Genomic DNA, 17,167 nt, shown 5'->3' with positions numbered 1-17,167 from the left:
TTGAACTGATTTTCAGGCTGTTCTCTGACTCCCTGCCAACAGAGATGCTGTCCTCCCTTCTCTCATCTTCTGCCCATTCTGCATACATTTATTCGAATGCCTAAGATGAACCAGTTGAAGGCATTAGCTACCACGATGGATGCACCCTAACAAGTGCTCAATAGATTTTTGCTGAAAGACGAGAACCAGAACTAAAGCAGAGTTTTATTTTATATAACGCTGCTGTCCAGTTAAGCAGTTTTTACTGAGGTCCATTAATAAAGCAAAGAACCATATAAGTGTCTTCCTGAAAATACAAAAAACACTTCTGAGAAAATGTTCTGCATCAGTTAGACTTTTCACAATCAAGTCTAAATATGCCTGATAGAATAACAGTGAGTGTAATTGATAATTTCCTTTAAAAATACATGATGATGATGATGACGACGACAATGATGATATTATAATTATATGTATATGTGTGCATGTCTATATGAGAGTATGTGTATTAGAGAATGTTGCGGCCTGCCCGCAGTCCACAATGCGAACGGTTCAACTGAGAATGGCAGTTCGAGCTGAAAAGAGAGGAATCTAGACGGGGCAGAAGAAAGAATGGAGCTAAGACAACATTCTGATCAAAGCTCAATTTTACTATTTCCAGACACTCAGTTATAAAGGAAAGGGGAGGGAACCCGATTTCCCAACAAGTAACTCAGGGTCCAGTAGCAGGACGAACACGTGTGTGCCTCCAGGCAGCAAAGGCAGGGTCCAGCAGTAGGCGTGGCAGGACGAATGAGCAGGTAGCTCCACCCTTGAGCAAGCAGGTTCCAGGCTGGGGGAAGGGAGGCCACAAGAGAAGGCATCTCTGGAGGCAAACAGGGCATCAGATCCCGTAGTTACACACGGTTGTGCGTCCCCTGATGTGGGTGCTAGGAACCAAACTCAGGTTCTCTGCGAGGATCTTCACCACAAGACCATCTCCCTGGCCTCAGCTGAGCATTTTTATGTAGAAGATCTTATCACCTCATTTAGTTGTGTGAAGTCTGAATATCGAAGGGGAAGTTTTCAATTTCCTGAGAAACATTTAAAGGACTGAGTCCAGGCTCCTTACTACTTGGAACCATGTGGGTTTGAATGGTGGGTTCAAGGTGACCCACTCTCATCTCTCTCCACTTTGCTTTGCTTTGTTAAATAAAATTCTACTGCAACTGACTTTGTCTCTCGGCTGAATTCTTTCCTTGGAGAAGAAAAGGCCAATGCAGGAACCTTGAGAGGGTACCATTGTGAACCTCAACCTTTCCTCATGGGGTGTTGTGGTGGCTTAAATTTACTTGGCCGAGGGAGTGACACTATTTGGAGGTGTGGCCTTGCTGGAGTAGGTGTGGCCTGGTTGGGAGAAGTGTGTCACTGTGGGTGTGGGCTTTAAGACCCTCATCCTAGCTGCCTGGAAGCCAGCCTTCTCCTAGTGGTATTCAATCAAAGATGTAGAACTCTCAACTCCTCCTGCACCATGCCTGCCTGGACGCTGCTATGCTCCCACCTGGATGATAATGGACTGAACCTCTGAGCTTGTAAGCCAGATCTAATTAAATGTTGTCCTTATAAGAGTTGCCTTGGGGCTGGTGAGATGGTTCAGCGGTTAAGAGCACTGACTGCTCTTCCAAAGGTCCTGAGTTCAAATCTCAGCAACCACATGGTGGCTCACAACATCTGTAACAAAAATCTAATGCACTCCTCTGGAGTGTCTGAAGACAGCTACAGTGTACATACATATAATAAATAAATAAATCTTTAAAAAAAAAAGAGTTGTCTACGGCCATACCACTCTGAACGCGCCCGATCTCGTCTGATCTCGGAAGCTAAGCAGGGTCGGGCCTGGTTAGTACTTGGATGGGAGACCGCCTGGGAATACCGGGTGCTGTAGGCTTTAAAATAAAAAAATTAAAAAAAAAAAAAAAAAAGAGTTGCCTTGGTCATGGTGTCTGTTCACAGCAGTAAAACCCTAACTAAGGCAGTGGTTGAGTGGGAATTAAATATGCAAAGCATTGTGGGGGGGTTGGGAGGAGGATTGGAGGGAGAGGGGGGTACTGTGGTTAGGATGTCACATAGAATTTTAAGAAATTATGCAAAGCATTTGCTGAGGGCCGTAATTATATAATTGACTATTACTACCCGTTCTTACCCAAACTACTGAAGAGTCAGTTATTCATGTGTGTTCACTGTAGCGTACAGGAATTCATGTTGGATGTTACACACAGCTCGTGCTGACCGGCAACTGTTCCTACCTCGGCTTCCCAAGCACTGGGATGTGCGCACTACTGTGCCCGAGTTTTTACATGAGAAAATGGGAAGCTAGAATTTTTAAATTATTCAAGGTCTCACAATTTTGAATGTCACCACCTCATGGAAACATTTGAAACTGCTGAGTCTCTGAGGTCCGAGGTCAGCATACCACAGTCTGTTTTGTCTGAGGAACCACAGGGGAAAAATAGACCAGAGAATGCAGCAGAGACGCTAGCGGGGCCAAGCCACTCGGAGCAGCTCTCTGTCCTCACGGCAGACTCCATCAATGGCGTCATTTTGTAAGTGTAACCTGGTCTGACTAGCGTGGGTCCATCTGCTGTGTGGCTAGCTGGCTCCGTATCTCTCACAACTTCTCGTACACAGGATCCATTTGGGTTGATTACTTTTAACAAAACAACAAAAAAACATCGACTAATGGGGGCAAATTGTAAGATTTCCATTTGCAGAAACCAAGGTCCTTAAATTAACCACAGAGTTATCACTCCAAATGTATAAACCAGTGCTCTACATGCCCTGGGAAATTTAAATGAATGTATATGTATATGTGTATGTGTATGTATATATGTATGTGTATGTATATGTGTATGTATATGTATTCCTATAAAGCTTCTACCAGTGTCTGGAAGCTGTCATAATATGCTGTCATCTTGTAAGACAAGGCTTGGTACTTACCAGACTTTAGCAACTACTGAAGTTTGGATATGAGCCTGGGAGATCAGCACTGAGTCCTTTCCAGGCCCACTGATCTCAGTCACAGCTCAAGTCAGGCTGACCTGGGCTCCTGTCCTCTGCGCTGTACTCATGCTGGTCCAGCCACCGGGGATACAGCCCAGACAATGAAACGATGTTTAAGTAAAAGAATCTGAAGTGTCCCACAAACTCGTGCGTCTGTGGCTTGTTCTCGGCAGTTGGTGCTGTTGGGGAAGGCTGTGGAACTTTGGAAGGTTTGGTTTAGCTAAAGGAGGTAGGTCACGGATGGGGTAGGTCCTTGAGGGTGTGTTATCTCTGCCCAGTTCCTGTCTGGGATCTCTAGGGGTTCTTTGTTTGTTTTTGTTTTTTTAGCTTTTTATTGTTTCTTTGTGAATTTCACATCATGTACCCCAATCTCATTTCCCTCCCTCCCCTCATACCCACCCTCCACCCGTGCAACAATAGAGAAAAAAAAAAAACAACACCTTCTTGTGGAAGCTGTAGTGTGTCACAGTGTGCCCCACAGCACACCCACGGTCCGCCTCACTTCTTGGCTTGCAGATGTTCACTGCAAATGAGTCATGGCTTCTGCTACTCTATCAATACTGGAACCTCTGGAACCTCACTGGGGTTAGTCTTCTCTCTCTCTCTCTCTCTCTCTCTCTCTCTCTCTCTCTCTCTCTCTCACACACACACACACACACACACACACACACACACACACACTTCTATCACCAGGAACCCGAGATGCTCAGAAGGGAGGAGTCAAAATCTGCAGGCAGAATGCTTGAGAGAACGCCCTCTATCCTCCCAGGAGGTGTTCCTTGCCTGCTTGGGAAGCCACCAGTTATGTGCATGCTAGGGTCACTCGTCCTCTGAACACCTGACAAGAGGACCCTGCGCTATTCTTTCCCTCCATCCTCCCTGCTCCAGTCTGCACTTCCTTGTGTTCACCCCTTCACACACACACACACACACACACACACACACACACACACACACACACACACCCCCCACCCAGCGTGTTGCTCAGCCCGAGGCTCCGACTGTCACTTTCAGGAGAGAGACATCCCTGCAAGCAGGTTCCATTTGCTGTCTGTCCATTTGCTGTTAATTCACATCGGGTGTGAGTTAACCAGGTACAGTTCAAGCCTGAGCTCAGCTGGCGAGGAGAAGCTCACCCAATGTGCAATATTGTCTCTTAGCTTGCTGCCTCATTCTGCAACTGCATTGGCCGTGTGTGTGTGTGTGTGTGTGTGTGTGTGCGTGTGTGACTGCGGCCAAAATGTCAAGCAATTATGTCATACCAAAGTGGGAAAGGCTGAATGCGTTAGTCACAGTCCGAACCAATGTGTACTTCCTGTGCCGAAGAACAAGTGGATTATTTTAGACCAAATTACTTCTTAAAAAGCTGTGCTCTGCTCACTGGGAACTGGAAGAAGCCCACCTAGTCCTTCAAGGTCTAGCACCTTGGCTTGCCAGCAGACTTCTGTGAGCCGGCAAGGGTGGGGGTTGGGCATGCTGGGGGACTAATGACGAGCTGGAGAGAATGTAAGACAAGTCCCTGAACTCACCGCCTGGTGGGAGCTGTACATAATTGATGATACTCCTACACAACAGTAGGATTACTGAGATCTGCTAATATTGATGAATGCTTTTTCATTTTTATTGCGCTTTCCAAGTATGCCAAAAACATTAAAAGTTCATAAAAGAAAATAACTTGGCTCCATCATACCTGATCGCGTCCCTGAAAATGAGTCCGTGGTACCACAAGCTTACCAACCATCTGTGCTTATGGGGACAGTCTCATTTGTCACTATCTGTGGTCCCAGGTGTCTGGACGTTCCAGATAAACTTGGGTTTGGATATTAGCCTTTAACAGAAGCAACAACAGTTCTGGGAGACAAAATCCTATTTGATTCCAGAAGTACTCTGAAAAAAAAAAAAAAAAAGAAAAAAGAAGAAGAAGTAGTAGTCATTTGTAGATAAGATGCTTAAGTGGTCAGCGATGAGTATTTATTACATCAAGCAATATGGATTGGCCTCTTAAGCTTAAAATTTATCCCTTAAATGGAAGCTAGCTTAGAGCCATCTGCCAAGGCCGAGGCTTTGCTAAACCCATAGCTCCTACTGCTGTAGCCAGCAGTGCAGAGTTCTCTCCTCAAAAGCAGATAGGACACAAATCCTTTTATATCTATACACTTGAGAGAAAAATAGGCTCGAGACCAGAGATGTTCTCAACCTGTGGTTCTCGACCCCCTCGTGGGTCACATGTCCGGTATCCTGCCTATCAGATGCTTACATTATGATTCATAACAGAAAATTACAGTTATGAAGCAGCAACAAAAATAACTTTATGATGGGGGGTTTACCACAACATGAAGAAGTGTATTGAAGGGTAACAGCGTTAGGAAGGCTGAAAGCCCTTACTAAAAAGTTGTAGTTAGCCCCTCTCTGGGCTGTGAGGAAGAACTCACCTCTGGACACTGCTGGAAGCCCAGACTCCCTTGCACACTCAGCAGCCCTCCCCTACTCCCCCCTTCCCCCCCCCCCCCCCCCGCCTCAGGCAGAGAAGGTGAGTATCAATTCTAAACTGAAGTTGCCGAGGAGGGCGGCAGGTTACATCAGTCATCAGTGGTTATGGCGACCTTGTTTAATGACATAAAAGTTGCATAGTCACTGGGTCCATAATGGATGTGCGTGAACTGGACATGAACCGTACGGTGTCAAACCACGGAGAGTTCAGGGTTTGTCATCCGCTAGTGTCAACTATTGTGTTCATACATTGCATATGCTGAAGACTGTTTATCTCTGTCTAGGGCAAGAACAAAACCACAGATCAATATACACCATGGCCTTAGTATGCACAAGGAAACACAGTCTTGTACCCTTTCTCCCAGGGCGGCATGTTCTCCATGAGGGGCTCTGAGTCACCGCTCACTGTTCCCAGGGGTCGCTGAAAACACACAAGTCTGAAGGCTGGTGACAACCTTACTTAAGAACATCTGTCATTTACCACCTACGCTTGTGGAGAAAGCATGGGTCCTTATGCCAGAAGCTCAACTTAGCTTTTGATATTTAATGTCATCATATCTTGTCTATTTACTTATTTAAAATGATTCTGATCTTCTTAATTCTTTTTTTAAGATGTATTTATTTATTATTATATGTAAATACACTGTAGCTGTCTTCAGACACTCCAGAAGAGGGTGTCAGATCCCATTACAGATGGTTGTGAGCCACCATGTGGTTGCTGGGATTTGAACTCAGGACCTTTGGAAGAGCAGTCAGTGCTCTTAACCACCGAGCCATCTCTCCAGCCCCCCTGATCTTCTTAATTCTTATTTATTTATTTTATATGAGTACACCGTTGCTTTCTTCGGACACACCAGAAGAGGTACGAGTGATTGTGAGCCACCATGTGGTTGCTGGGATTTCAACTTGGGACCTCTGGAAGAGCAGTCGGTGCTCTTAACCACTGAGCCATCTCTCCAGCCCCTGATCTTCTTAATTTTAAGCATGCGTGAAAGTACATTCTGTGCTTCCTGGGAGATGAGTATTTTGAAACACAATGCTTCGAAGTTATTTTATACTTTTTTTTAATTAGGTACTTTCTTCACTTACATTTCAAATTCTATCCCAAAAGTCCCCTGTACCCTCTCCTCCCACTCCCCTACCCACCCACTCCCAAAGTATTTTGTTTCTTTTGTTTTTTTGTTTGTTTGTTTGTTTTTGTTTTTGTTTTTTGTTTTTTGAGACAGGGTTTCTCTGTATAGCCCTGGCTGTCCTGGAACTCACTTTGTAGATCAGGCCGGCCTCTAACTCAGAGATCCACCTGCCTCTGCCTCCCAAGTGCTGGGATTAAAGGTGTGCACCACCACCGCCCGGCAAGTTATTTTATACTTTTTTACATACCTAGGTAAAGTCGCCTTCAAGTCCTCCTCTTCCCAGCCTAGACATTCCCCCAAATCCCCATGCTTTATATCATCACCCACAATGGGATAAATTAAAAAAAAAAACAAAAACTAACCCCGACTTTGAGGTGGAATAGATGGGTGAACCACAGAAAGCTGGTCGCCTTTGAAATTTCACCAAAGAGGCTAAGTTGGTTTAAATTTCTTTTGAGCCTGATGCAGCCTTCCTTCCAATAAAAACCAATTTCTATCTCATTGACATCCTAACCGTGGAGCTGTAAATAAAGGATAATAAAAGTTGATCAGAGAAGGCAAGTGCAGAGGGGAGGGTGACTAATGTCCCCGGATTCTCTCAAGTGCAAAGGCATTGCAGAGGGCTGTAAAGTTTGAGCATGCGTGGATCTTTTTGATTTCACCCTGATGCATGATTGTGTTTGCTAGCTCATGCTATGTAACATTTCACACCACTACATTCATTTGTAAATTAGATTTAAATCCAGTGTGTTTCTAGGAAAGGGAATAAATGGTGTTAAGAATGCGAAGCAAATCTCCTAAGACAGATTGTTGTGTTTTATCCCTCCCTCCCCCCTCCTTTTTCTTCTTCTTCTTCCCCCTCCTTCTAGAGGCAGAGTCACAGATACAAGACTGGCTTTGGACTTGCTATGTAGTTGGAGATGACCTTGACCATCGAATCCTCCTGCCTCCAGCTCTCCAGAGCTGGATCATAGGTATATATCATCATACTTACATCACATGTTCTATGTGATGTAGGGAATGAAACCCCAGGCTTCATGCGCACTAGTGGGCACACTACCAACTACATTCCTAGCCTCAGAATATTATATTTCAGATGGAAGCTAAAGAGAGAGACAAATACCAATTAAGGGCTTGCTAAGCACACATTATGGCAAGTGCTGTAACACATACCATCCCAGCCCTGAAGAGGAGAACAGCTCGCATCCTCTAGCGGACTCTCGACGAAGTATGGACAGTTTCTAGGTTTAGCCGGCTGGTCTTGCTAGGGAACAGCAGAACTTGTATGTAGACCTGGCATCTTCCAGCTCAGAGTCTGTGTGCCTTCCCATTGTGCCAGGGCGGCCAGAGGGAGATGCCATATCACAGGATACGCTAGTCACATCTACTCTACACACTTTCAGCAGGGACGACATGGTCCACAGTGGGGTAAAAGTGATTCTTGGAAAGATGCAGACATCTTATCATCAAGTGCAGTCCTAATACAGAGATATCCAGGATGCTGGAAGCACTGAAATTTCAGGGGAATGTGGGAGACTCTTGGGGGAAATGACTTAAGAGCCTTCCTTCTGGTATCGAGAGCAACTTTTATTACTTAATTATTATTTATAATTTATTTATCTAGGCTGAGCATTGTTGGACAAAGGGAAAAAGAAAATCCTCACTCACCCTGGGGTGGCTGTTCAGTGAATTGGTCAACCCACTCACTGTTGGTCCAATATTAGGAGGCCAACATGGCGCCCTGGCATCACCTTCTCTTTCTGAATGTGGAAGTCCAGAGAAGGCACAATAAATAGAACCTTCTGTTCTCTAGCTACTCCGGATTCCCTGGTGGGTTTGTCTCCCAGACGAGCAGGACAAAAAACCCTTCAAGAAAATAAACAGCGATTCCTTCCCTCCCCGTGCTTGAAAGGGGCATGGTCCGGAAAAAGGACCGGAAGACTCTCCATCTTGCCAGTTCATGGAGCCTGTTGGATTAGGTCGCCTTGTAGAGCATTCTAGCTGCTTGGGCCTCATGGGCACCAGCGCAGGCTAGTGTGTCATTCTTTCAGAAAAGAAAATGAATTCTTCCATTAGTGTGAGGTTTAAGACCTAACACATCGGAACTCAGGAGTTCTATCCCATGATTCCTACAGGCGACACAGATAGGAACAGTGGCTGCAACAACAGAATTAGGTTTTTTTTATTACTATTTTATTTATTTATTTATTTATTTATTTATTTATTTATTTATTTATTTATTTATTCGTTCACCACTTCCCTGCCCTCGACAGAACACAAACAAGACAGAAATCTTACGGTCTTGCTTAGCCATCACTGAAAAATTGCAGCAGCTAAAGTCCGAGGTGCAATTAAATAAGAAGTAAAGATTCTGAGCCTTCCCTGCCTTGTAGAGAGGCCCAAAATTATTTTCATAAACTCGTATCTTTTCCTTGAGGGAGGAAAAAAGGGATTGTTAAGACTGTAAATGCAGGATAAAGGAAGAAGGCTGTTAATCTCAAGAAGAAAACTGTACATTTAGGTCATTCACCAACAAGCTTGACAAAAAAAAGAAAGAAAGAAAGAAAGAAAGAAAGAAAGAAAGAAAGAAAGAAAGAAAGAAAGAAAGAAAGAAAGAAGAAAAAGAAAAAAAAAAGGTTTCCGTGACCATAAATAATTGGATTTCTTACAGGGCACTCACAATGCTTCTGATAACTCCTTTTCTCTTTATCTGGGGTTTGGTACGTGGTAGGAGGGGGTGGGGGAGAGACACTTCACAGGGGACAGAGGTAGATAAAAGGGAAAGATCTGAGAGTCGCCATTATTACCAGGCTGTATCATTTACCTCAGTTAGGAGTTGCTAGCATGCCAGGTCACCCCTGGGGTCGAGGGCAAGAGGAGAAGTTTACACAGCCATGGAGGGCATCTTGCTGGCTGGGGACATACATCAAAGAGCGGCAGCAAACAGGAGAAGAGAATTTGTTCGGGTACAGAGATCAAGATGACTGACTTCCTTGCAATGTCCTACCACGCTGTTAGGTGTGTTTTACATTTCAACATCAATTCCTTCCTTGCTTTTAGGAAGGAGCGACGTAATTTAGAGATAGATCTGTCTCTTTAGAAGGAAGTGCTTCTTTAGAGCCTGACAATTCTTTCATGCCTTCTACATACCAACTTTAGATTCTATAGCTCTCTCTCTCTCTCTCTCTCTCTCTCTCATTTTGCCCACAATGGTAAATATACATAGCATAAAAACCGCCACTCTAATGATATTTAAGTATATTGTTTGATGATTAAGTATGTTTACTTAGAAGTCAGGCTTTGGGGTAAGAGGCTAATAAGAATTGAGTTTAAGGCCAGCCTAGGTAGCAAACAGAGAAAGTATACACACTTGGTTGTAGTACCATCTTATTCATTTCCAGAACATTTATCATCCCTACCAGAAGTATTAGCTCCTAACTCCCCCACCCCACCCCACCCCACCCAGCCCATCCTTCCATCCCTGGGAGCCACTGTTCTAGTTACATCTCATGAAGTTCACTATTCCCAGGTGCCTTCGGAGAATGACATTGTCTTTTTTCTCTTGCGTCTGGCTTAATTCAGTTGCCATGATATCTTCAATGTTCATGTTGTAGCATGTGTTGGGATTTTTTTCTAGCCCTTTCTGTTATTTTATTGTGTTAAAATAGACATACCGTCTTAACCATTTTAAGAGATATTTTATATATATGTATATATATGTATATATATATATGTATATATACTATACATAATGTTATATTTATATGCCATTGCTACCACCCATTTCTGCCTTGTAAAACTCAAACTTTCCAGGCCTCAAACACCCTTTCTTTTGACATGCCTATTGACATAGGGTCTTAACTAAGTTGCCCAGGCTGGCCTTGAACTCACTATGTAGTTCAGACAGACCTTGCATTTGTGATTCTGTTGCCTCAACTGGGGTTCTAGCTCTGTGACTCTAGGCGCGACTCATCTTTTTACTTAATGGGTGTGCAGCGCTCATTACAGTGCTCATTACTTTCCTAATGGTTAATAATCTTTAGTACCTTTTTTGTGCATCTTGTTTGTTGGTTGGGTTGCCTTTTTTTTTTTTTAACTCAGTTGCTGCTGTTTTTTGATGCACAAAATTTTATGTTCAATTGGTCCGTTCTTTCTTTTGGTGGTCTATGTTTTAGTGTTATATATAAGACATCATTGCTCAAATCAATGCCCTGAAGACTTTGACATATTTTTATAAACATCTATCTATCTATCTATCTATCTATCTATCTATCTATGCACCACACATGTGCCTGGTGCCCAGAGAGGCTGGAAGAGGACATCAGATCCCTTAGAGCTAGAGATATGCATGGCTATAAACTACCAGGTAGGTGTTGGGGACTGAACTAGAGTCCTTTGGAATAGCATCCAGTGCTTTTAATGGCTGACCGATCACTCCAGCTTCTGTTTTGTTATGTTTTGCTTTGTGTGTGTGTGTGTGTGTGTTCCCTCACTAGAGTGTTATATTAGTAAGTTAGGTCCGTGATTCATTTCAGGTTAAATTTTGTGCATGCTCTCTGGCAAGCATTCAACCTCACTCTTCCGAACGCGCACATCCTCTTTTCCCGGTACCTTCCTTGGCAACTGCCTTTCCCTACACCCTTGCACAGGAGTCACCTGAAAATACCTGTAAGCACACACTTCTGGGCTGTCTATTCCATTCCATTGGTCAGTCATTCTGTCTGTCTGTCAGAACCACACTTTGGTTGTTGCTTTTTTGGACTTCCTTTGTAGCCAAAGCTTGAACTCCTGATCCTCATGACTCCATGCATGAGATCTGGAATCACAGTTGTGCGTCACCATGTCAGATTTATGCAACGCTGGGCATTGAACTTGGGGCTTCGTGAATGCTATGAAACCATTCCACTCTCCTGGTGGCATCCGTCGATCTCTATCCATCAGAACCACACTTTGGGCCACTTTATCTTTGGATTAAGCTTTAAAGTTAGACAAAGGCATGTGCCCCAGCTTTGTTTTTCGTTTCTGACATTGTTTCAGTGACTTGTCATCCTTTGGTCCTCCATGTGAAAAGGGTGGACTTTTCTATTTCTGAAAAAAGAAGTGAAATTTTGATAGGGCTTGCATTGACTTTTCAGATTATTTTCACACATTTGACATATTAGTAATATTCAGGCCTCCGATCAATATGCCTTTATTTTTGTCTGTTTTAATGTCTTTAGCAATGTTTTTATAGTTTTCATTTTACAAGTCCTTCATCTCCTTGGTTAATTCCTGAGTGTTTCATTTTGGTCGATGACACTGTTTTTTTTTGTTTTTTGTTTTTTCGAGACAGGGTTTCTCTGTGTAGCCCTGGCTGTCCTGGAACTCACTCTGTAGACCAGGCTGGCCTTGAACTCAGAAATCTGCCTGCCTCTGCCTAGCAAGTGCTGGGATTAAAGGCGTGTGCCACCACCGCCAGGCTGGCATTTCTTTTAGACAGGAACAATTTTGAAAGTTTTGAAGGTGGGTTGGTGCTCCCATTCTTTGCTTTTAAAAACAGAGTCCTCCCTAGCCTGGAATTCACCAGGTAGACTGGGTTGGTTGACCAGTAAGCCTCAAGTATCTGCTGGTCCCCACCATCTCCAATCGCTGCATTGGCTCTTTTTAGTTTGTATTTTATTTTTTGGTAACATAGGTTCTGGGGATTAAACTCTCCAGTCTCATTTATATTTTTTTCTTGAATAACTATTTTTTAGAAGATTTATTTATTTATCCATCTATTTGTTTATTTATTTATTTATTTATTTAATGTATATAGTAAGTACACTGTAGCTGTCTTCAGATACACCAGAAGAGGGCGTCATATTCCATTACGTAGATGGCTACGAGCCACCATGTGGAATTGAACTCAGAACCTTTGGAAGAACAGTCAGTGCTCTTAACCGCTGAGCCATTTCTCCAGTCTCTTGAATAACTATTCTAATTAGAGTTTTTCGTGTTATCCTGAATAGACCTGTCAAAGGAGAGATTACTCCTGATTGTTGAGTTGCATTTTTGAGTTTCTCACTATTGATGCCCATTGGGCGTTTCCATACTCACCTACTGTTACACTGAGGTTCTTTCCTTCTCCTCCGAATTGTCTATCATAGGAAGTGTTCTATTATGTGAAAACCTTCCCTGCCTGACAGTATTTCATGGCAATTCCTACCCCATGGCTCTTGAATTCTTTCTATCTCCTCTTCCAAAAGGTTCCCTGAGCCCTGGTAGCAGTAGCATTAATATAGCTGTTCTGTTTAGGGATAAGCATGCGTCATTACAATCTCTTATCCTCTGTTCTCTGACCAGTTATGCATCTGTGTAGTGACTGCTGCCTACCACCAAAAAAACCTTCTCTGACCAAGGCTGAGAGCAGTGAAGGTCCATGGTCATAACCATGAATAGTTGAAAGGAGATTTGACAGTATGATCCCTTAGCAAAATAAAAATAGCAGGTTCTTCCTGAATAGAACAGCAAAGGCTTGTGCTGTAAGATCGAGAATCGATAAATGGGACCTCATAAAGTTGCAAAGCTTCTGCAAAGCAAAAGACACCGTCAGTAAGACAAAAAGACCACCAACAGATTGGGAAAGGATCTTTACCTATCCTAAATCAGATAGGGGACTAATATCCAATATATATAAAGAACTCAAGAAGGTGGACTCCAGAAAATCAAATAACCCCGTTAAAAAATGGGGCTCAGAACTGAACAAAGAATTCTCCCCTGAGGAATACCGAATGGCAGAGAAGCACCTGAAAAAATGTTCAACATCCTTAATCATCAGGGAAATGCAACTCAAAACAACCCTGAGATTCCACCTCACACCAGTCAGAATGGCTAAGATCAAAAATTCAGGTGACAGCAGATGCTGGCGAGGATGTGGAGAAAGAGGAACACTCCTTCATTGTTGGTGGGATTGCAAGCTGGTACAACCACTCTGGAAATCAGTTTGGCGGTTCCTCAGAAAATTGGACATAATACTACCAGAGGATCCAGCAATACCTCTCCTGGGCATATATCCAGAAGATGTTCCAACCGGTAAGAAGGACACATGCTCCACTATGTTCATAGCAGCCTTATTTATAATAGCCAGAAGCTGGAAAGAACCCAGATGCCCCTCAACAGAGGAATGGATACAGAAAATGTGGTACATTTACACAATGGAGTACTACTCAGCTATTAAAAGGAATGAATTTATGAAATTCCTAGGCAAATGGATTGATCTGGAGGGCATCATCCTGAGTGAGGTAACATATTCACAAAGGAACTCACACAATATGTACTCACTGATAAGTGGATATTAGCCCGAAAACTTAGGATACCCAAGATATAAGATACAATTTGTTAAACGCATGAAACTCAAGAAGAACGAAGACCAAAGTGTGGACACTGTGCCCCTTCTTGGAATTGGGAACAAAACACCCATGGAAAGAGTTACAGAGATAAAGTTTGGAGCTGTGAAGAAAGGATGGACCATCTAAAGACTGCCAAATCCAGGGATCCATCCCATAATCAGCTTCCAAACGCTGACACCATTGCATACACTAGCAAGATTTTGCTGAAAGGACCCAGATATAGCTGTCTCTTGTGAGACAATGCCGGGGCCTAGCAAACACAGAAGTAGATGCTCACAGTTAGCTATTGGATGGATCACACGGCCCCCAATGGAGGAGCTAGAGAAAGTACCCAAGGAGCTAAAGGGATCTGCAACCCTATAGGTGGAACAACAATATGAACTAACCAGTACCCCAGAGCTCTTGACTCTAGCTGCATTTGTATCAAAAGATGGCCTAGTCGGCCATCACTGGAAAGAGAGGCCCATTGGACTTGCCAACTTTATATGCCCCAGTACAGGGGAATGCCAGGGCCAAGGGGTGGGGGTGGGTGGGTGGGGGACTGGGGGGGGAGTGTATTGGGGACTTTTTGGATAGCATTGGAAATGTAATTGAGGAAAATACCTAATAAAAAAAAATGGAAGGTTCTATCTCTTCTAGGGCCTTGGACTTCCTCAGCCAGGGACCTGATGGCCAGGGCTATAGTAGTGTTGAGCACGGGATTTCCTCTTGTGGAGAATAGCTATCCCATAATGGTCATGCCATGGTTACACCAGAAGGTACATCTTGCCTGCCTGGTTAGTATTGCAGCACTCGGGTTCCATCGCTGAGTAAGACCACTGATATCTTTTCTCCCTTAGCAGCTGACAGAACACCTCCGGGCTCTGTGGAGACTAGTCAGCATAGAGGAGTTTTCCCATCCCAGGCACTTTGAGATTGACTTTCAAAATCCTTCGATGAAAGCATGTGTGTCTTCAATCATTGGGTCTTACCTAATCAGGTTTTTAAAGAGGCAGTTAACACCCTCCCACCAGGCCAGAGAATGGAACATACTTTTTTTTTTTTTTAAATTTGCTTTGTGATTCTATTTTTAACTGAAAGCTGTGTTTTTGAACCTATCAATAAGGTGATCGTGAAAAAAATGTATCTAACTCTATGTGCATGTGTGTGTCCTGTGAACATATGTAAGCACAGATATGTGTAGGAGCCCGTGAACATCAGAAGAGGGCATCAGATCGCCTAGAACTGGAGGTACAGACAGTTGTGAACTGCCATGTGGGTCCTGGGAATTGATCCCAGGCCCTCTGGTAGAGCAGTCAGTACTTTCAACTGCTGAGTCATCTCCCCACTCCATGTGATTTTAAAAATCATAGTCTCACCTTCCAGATTTCGCTTTTTAAAAAATGATTTGTATTTTGTTTTTGTTTTTGTTTTTTAACAAGACAGGCTCTTACTATGTAGCTATGTCTGGAACTTGCTATGTAGAACAGGGTGGCCTCAAACAGCTACCCACCTGCCTCTGCTCTGGGTGTCTAAATGCTTGTGCCACTATGGCCAGCAGGATTTGCATTTGTTGTTATTATTTTTATTATGGTCCCTCTCTGTGACAAAGATTGACCTAATGTGTGCCTTTACCTGGGCATGCGTGGTCACTTTGTATTTTCCCCATAAGTCAGTTGCTTTTGAATGTACTAATGTTGTTAATACCAGGACTCAGATGAAGAAAAGTGAGAAGGGATGGAAGCCAAGGGCAAAGGTGGAGGCTTCTTCCATTCCCTGGAAGTCACTAGGGCCCAGAGGGGAGGGGCTTGCAGCACAGCGGTGCAGAACAACAATGGCCACAATCTTTCCATTTGCACCCTCACCATCACAATGAGCAGCTAGCAGTCACAGCAGAGATTCTGCAGATTTGGAGAGCTGGGTCTCTTGAGTCCCTTGGTTTCTATGCATTGGGTAGCTGCCAGCCTCCGGCCTGGAGGTGGAAGACAGGTGGATGCTAAGATGTAAGAGATGCTGGCCAAGACTAGTTACAGTTAGCCAACCGCTCAAGCTTTACCCTGAAAACTGCAGGCCTACAACAGACTCTTGAGTTCCAAAGTGGTTATGTTAGCCACTGTGGCCGTGCTGTTGTTGTCTAGGAGGGAGATACATTCCTAGAGACTTCGTACTTTATCATCTTTTCTTCTGCTGCTTTTAAAAAAGGGGGTAACACTCCAGTTTAGTGTGTGTGTGTGTACCAGTTCATCTCACATTGTTTTCACCTTTCACATCAGTTCATCTTTTGATGAACACATTATTTTCACCTTTTGAATAAAGTTGCTGTGCTCAGCTGTTTATCAATATCTGCAGAAATCCCAGGTATCAATTCTTTGTGGCTTAGGTTCAGAAATATGACAAAAGCGCAGTCATTAGATTGTATGTCAATGTTATGTTTCATTTTAACGGTGCTGTTATATTGCTATATTGTTCTCTCCGCTCCTGTGTGCGTCCATGTGTATGTGTGTGCACGTGCATGTGCGCGCACATGCACACAAGTGTGCACACCTTTCCCTCCTTTTGTCCATTCAGTTTTTGAGATAGGATCTCTCTTTGTAGCCCAGGCTGACCTGTCACTCATAATGTAGCTTGGGCTGGCTACCAGGCTCCTGGCGATCCTCCTGTCTCAGGCTCATTAGTGGTGGAGTTGTAGGGGTGTGCTGCTGTCTTGTTGGGAATTACGTGACATTTTCCCCTTGGATGCTAGGCAGTGAGCCCTGAGACTCGTGCACGCAAAGCAAGCGTCTGAGCTTGGTCTTTACCCCTGAAAACATGTCTGCAAGGTAGACGTTTCTATTGACAGATATTATAAAATTGATGATACTCTCTAACGGCCTTGACTGCTGGGTCTTAACTCCCAACAGCAGGCATCTACACAGTCAGCAGGCGAGATATACCCAGTGGACACCGTCAGATACTGTTTCAGTGAGAAAATGTGCGTAGCTTTCAATATTAAACCACAGACAGATGGAGAGTAAATGTCACTAACCCGAGTACCACTAAACAGCAGACAGTTGGGATTTGCATACACATGACGGACTAAGACCATCCCATTTCATCCAGTGTCCTGTTTCCAGAACAGGGAGACTAAGGAGATATTAGAGACTCGGTTCTAACCAGGCCTTTATCCAAGGCTTACTG

General features: G+C 43.7%; 1 non-coding gene across 1 annotated transcript; it reads left to right on the top strand.

Moving 5' to 3' along the window:
• Window positions 1–1,787: 1,787 nt before the first annotated feature.
• LOC115031774 (5S ribosomal RNA) lies at window positions 1,788–1,906 on the top strand. Its single transcript, XR_003837440.1, has one exon. It is a non-coding gene; the product is annotated as a 5S ribosomal RNA (ribosomal RNA).
• The last annotated feature ends 15,261 nt before the right edge of the window (window positions 1,907–17,167 follow it).

Source organism: Mus caroli, unplaced genomic scaffold (assembly GCF_978045245.1).
Source record: "Mus caroli unplaced genomic scaffold, Mus_caroli_1 scaffold_10, whole genome shotgun sequence".
Classification (NCBI taxonomy): Eukaryota; Metazoa; Chordata; class Mammalia; order Rodentia; family Muridae; genus Mus; species Mus caroli.
This window is presented reverse-complemented; position numbering and strand designations above follow the sequence as displayed.